Genomic DNA, 4882 nt, shown 5'->3' on the forward strand with positions numbered 1-4882 from the left:
CTTTCTTAGGATCATTGAGACCCCACGAGGTGAGATCTTGCATGGAGCCCCGGTCCGAGGGAGATTGACAGTCATGTTTAGCTTCTTCCATTTTCTAATGATTGCTCCAACAGTGGACCTTTTTTCACCAAGCTGCTTGGCAATTTCCCCGTAGCCCTTTCCAGCCTTGTGGAGGTGTACAATTTTGTCTCTAGTGTCTTTGGACAGCTCTTTGGTCTTGGCCATGTTAGTAGTTGGATTCTTACTGATTGTATGGGGTGGACAGGTGTCTTTATGCAGCCAACGACCTCAAACAGGTGCATCTAATTTAGGATAATAAATGGAGTGGAGGTGGACATTTTGAAGGCAGACTAACAGGTCTTTGAGAGTCAGAATTCTAGCTGATAGACAAGTGTTCAAATACTTATTTGCAGCTGTATCATACAAATAAATAGTTAAAAAAAAATCATACATTGTGATTTCTGGATTTTTTTTTTTAGATTATGTCTCTCACAGTGGACATGCACCTACGATGACAATTTCAGACCCCTCCATGATTTCTAAGTGGGAGAACTTGCAAAATGGCAGGGTGTTCAAATACCTATACAGACACATAATGCACGTTCAGCCGTTTCTCTGCTTTGGTTCATTAGTTTGAGATTCTAATAATTAAGAGTCTACAGCCCTGCTGCCAGCTCTGTGAGGCTGTACTTGGGCACAGCAGTGGTTTGAACTAAATACTAATATCAGCATGTATAATGTTTATGATTACCATCCTTGCACTGGCGTGCCAACATTTGCTCATTTTCACTGAACACAAAGTACAGCCGAGGCGGGTATTTGGTCATAAACCAAAGCATTGGGTGGCGCAAGACCCTGCATGAGATTTGGTTCAGACGTTCATGTTTCCCTCAAAATTAATAACTTTGGTGATAACCAAAGTCATGCAGGGTTTTTCCTGAACAGAGAACTACAAGGCGGCTGCCTCCGTCAAGTTTGGTCCCGCCTTCAGCTCTCGACAAAACTCTGATGGTGTCTTCATGATAAACACTATTTTTCTAGCACTTGGATTTCAGTCATTTGTAACAGCATTAAGCTGACAGGGTGACAATGTGTCATAATCAGCACAGTGCGCCAGGAAAGAAGTTGCAAACTACCAGAGAAGAAAAGAGCCCTCTGACTGGCTGGCTGGCAACGTCAGCAAAAAAAAAATCTCCAAAGATAATAAATCTGCTTTTCCTGCTGTTTGATGTTTTAATATATTTATTTTAGAAGTGAAATAGTTTAGTGACCAAATAAGTTGTGGGAAACTAATTTAAGGTATTTTTTGATACATGTGTTGAAAGTATACAACAGAAAATTATTTTGTTAAATTTCGATCAATAAACTTAATTGAAAGATCTCCGCGAGCGCTTTTTCCTTTAGTGGTGAGTCGCAAACCTCCAAAAACGACAGTCACAAGTATAAAATAAGTAAGGAGTCAGTTTGAGCAAGTCACTAAGCTAAACTAAAGACTCACAGAGGAAAGAGACGTCCAGCCGAACAAACCAACTACACCTGAAGCAGCCGCAGCTGCAGCCGGAGGCTCTGTGAGTACAATCAGCTGATCGCTGCTGCGCCAGGAAAGCGTTTAACTGATGTGATGGAACGCAGTGATCGATCAGCGACGAGTGATGTGAATAGCAAATAAAAATGTACAGAGAAGTGTTAACTGATACCAGAAGATGAAACCAACAGAAAGCCAAGCTTGTGGAGATAAATTTGCAACAGTGACGAACACGCCTGAGACGCAACAGAAGGTGAGTGCCTGTTAAAATCACGCATTTTTTTATACAGTCTATGTTGCAGGCACATAAGGGCAAAAGGGAATGCTCTTCTCTTTCTTTCAGTGTGTTGTTTGCCTGTTTGGCTGCAAGCAAAACCATACAAATAGTAATTTTTTGCCGCGATCTGGTTACAAAAAGTATCGACTGAAGTACTGGTTTGACTGGAGAAGCCATAAAGGTATTGAGTAGCGATACCTATCCGTAGATCATATAGAGATTATATAGTGTTGACAGGAATCCAATCAGATTTTAATTATTATATTGTATCACAATGTTCAAACTCTGTGCTTCTGTGTCACATTTCAATTAAATAACTGAAAATGACAGAGCTGCTTAATTAGATTGTTCTTTATTTAATTATTCCCCAGAAGAAAAAAAACATTTACTATGTTGAATGTAACCTAATGTAACCTTGTATAGTTCAAGCTAAATGCTAACATGCTTACAGTGATAATGCTAACAAACTGATGTGTAGAAGGTAAGTTTACCATGTTCACGATCTTAGCTTTAGCATTTTAACAATAACAACATTAGGACTTATTACCAAGTAGAGCTGTGGACCAGCACTTTTTCCCCCAACAAGCTTTAATCTGGCAGATTTCCAGAATTGCTAACACAGCACTTAAAACACCATAAACGCCTTAAACCTGTGATCTGTCCATCCGTCCTGTCGGGGAAGTGTGGGTACTGCCCTGCCTTCAACCCCCTGCACTTTCTACTTCCTGTTATGCTTCCTGTCCAGCCGAACAGTTAAGGCCTGATAGAGATTATCCTTAAATCCAAAAGAGCCCAGAGATTTGTGTGAAAATAACTCGAATAATCAATTTAAAACACAAAGTGGGTCTGTGATCCAGAAAAGCATCCTATCTCCTCTAAATCGGGTGACATAGACTCACATTGTTCTTAAATGTGACATTTCAGGTTCAGGTACAGCTTGGCACGCAGGAAGTGAAGCAATCAAGATTAAACAATTTAAATGTTTCTGCCAAAACCCAAATTGTTCTTTCCAGAGAAACCAGACTCATCAACCATCTCCCACAGAAAACACCTAGAAACAGCTCGATTGTAGTCGAGCCTTCACTTCGTAACACGCGTCTGAAATAGGGCTTAACGATTATTTTTTAGATTAGTCAATTAATCCAATGAATAATTGTGTTTTCTACTGTCCTGTCTACTGTCCTGTTGCCTACTACTCGATTGACATAACAATTTATCGAAAATAAATATCAAAAACATGCCTAATCAATAATATTTTATTCAATCATCCTGATGAAACACATGAGAATAATGACTTGTTTCACTCATATGTTGCTGTTAAATTGAATTGAAAATATGAAACAGCTGAATGTTACGTTACCATGACAGCATAAATTACCTTTAACATGAAGGCGATACTTAGAAAAGACATTTTAACAGATTATGTGTCCTTGCGCTGATAATGTGCCGTGCTTGTTGGGAGACAGAAAGTAAACAGGATTTGCGGTGCTGCCGTCAGGGCTTCACATGTTCATGCTGCTTCACGTACTTGTGGACCGCAGCTGTGCTTCAGTGAAGAGCAACCAATTCACAGAGCATACGGAGCAGCACGTTGTTGAGTGTCTGTCTAAAATACTCCCAAACTTTAGACGGTCGAAGACGAGGTCTTGTAGCCGGAGCTTGTCCGGATGAATCCCTGCTAACGCCGGATGCAGCAACGCACGTAATGCGAGTCCACGTATTTACGTAATCGATTACGTCGACGAATAGTCTCAATGCTGAAGTGAAGAACGGCCTCTAGCCAAAATAGTTAAATATATAATTAACGTTAGCCGCCCTTCAGGCAGTCAATGAACATAAAGTTGTTACTGTAATAAAGCTGTGACAGTTAAAATGTTACGAATGAATGATAAATTTGTAACTAATTAATAACTTGCCACTCTGAAATGTCTTGCTGCAGTCTAGGTTGTGAAACTGTTTCAGGTTGTTCTGCCGGTGTTTTTGGATTTTGGTTACCGGCTTTGTTTTGGAACACACTACCCTGCTTGTCAGGACCCGCCCTACTCTGCATCTGATTGGCTAGTAGTCTTTACCTATGTACTGCGCATGTGCAACTCCCAGCTAAGATCGAATAGAAGAGAGATGCTTCACTCGGTAGCTAAACACACAGGGTGAAAAGAGGAGCTGCTGCAATGCGCAGTATCATGATAATATGGCGTTTTTTGAAACATAAACCATGTAAACCTGTTCTGGTACAACCCCTGAATAAAATTTTGATGGTACGTAGTTCCCGTTTTTCCACAACAACTGACCATTTCAATGACTGCTGAGGAAAAAATGTCGTATAGTTCAGTCCAGTTTATATAAAGCTAAGCAACATTTTGCCTCTAAAATAATAACCTCTCTTACAGCCTGCTGCAGTATCAATATTTATAACATTACATGATTTTGCTTCTGTGACTCAGGTGAATGAAGCCTTAGTTGGACTAAACTTCAATAAAACAGGCCAAAATAAAAGCACTTTGCTTTCATCTTCAAATCAATGTAAAGGTAAAGGAACCCACAGCTTCAGAGTCTATGTACATTTAAACAATGTTTACTGTAAAAAAAAAAAACTTCCTGCCCATGCATCTAAAACTCATCCTGTCGGGTGTGTGAACTTGTCATCGCTCAATCAGAACATAAACAAAACCAGCGGAGAGACGGTGTTTCCACAGGGGGCGCTGTTCAGGAGTCACACACTGTGAAAACAGAACTGCTGAGCCTGAATCATCAGCTGATATTTTCATTTATCGGTCATACAGGAAACAAAAACACACCGCCTTTTCCCTATCAGCACAGATGTGAACTGGAAACAATCACAGCAGAGCCGATCACTACTGGGATGAACTGGTTCGTTGCCAGTAGGCTGCAGCTGAGAACGTTAAACAAGGTCTTCCTCCTTTGTATAATGTGTTGAACGGGTGACAAATCCGCAGCAACTGTGTGATACTTTCATGTCAACATGGAGCCGAATCTCTGAGGAATGTTTCCAGCACCATGTTGAAACCAGAACACCGAGAATATATATTATTGTTTTATTAGAATATTTATTATTACTG

The 4882-nt window shown here is 40.2% G+C and overlaps 1 protein-coding gene across 1 annotated transcript in view; it reads right to left on the reverse strand.

Moving 5' to 3' along the window:
* myo7aa (myosin VIIAa) overlaps positions 1 to 4882 on the reverse strand; it is a 54569-nt gene that overhangs the window by 25761 nt on the left and 23926 nt on the right. The gene's annotated exons all lie outside the window — the stretch shown is intronic.

Source organism: Micropterus dolomieu, linkage group LG17 (genome assembly GCF_021292245.1).
Source record: "Micropterus dolomieu isolate WLL.071019.BEF.003 ecotype Adirondacks linkage group LG17, ASM2129224v1, whole genome shotgun sequence".
Taxonomy (NCBI): domain Eukaryota; kingdom Metazoa; phylum Chordata; class Actinopteri; order Centrarchiformes; family Centrarchidae; genus Micropterus; species Micropterus dolomieu.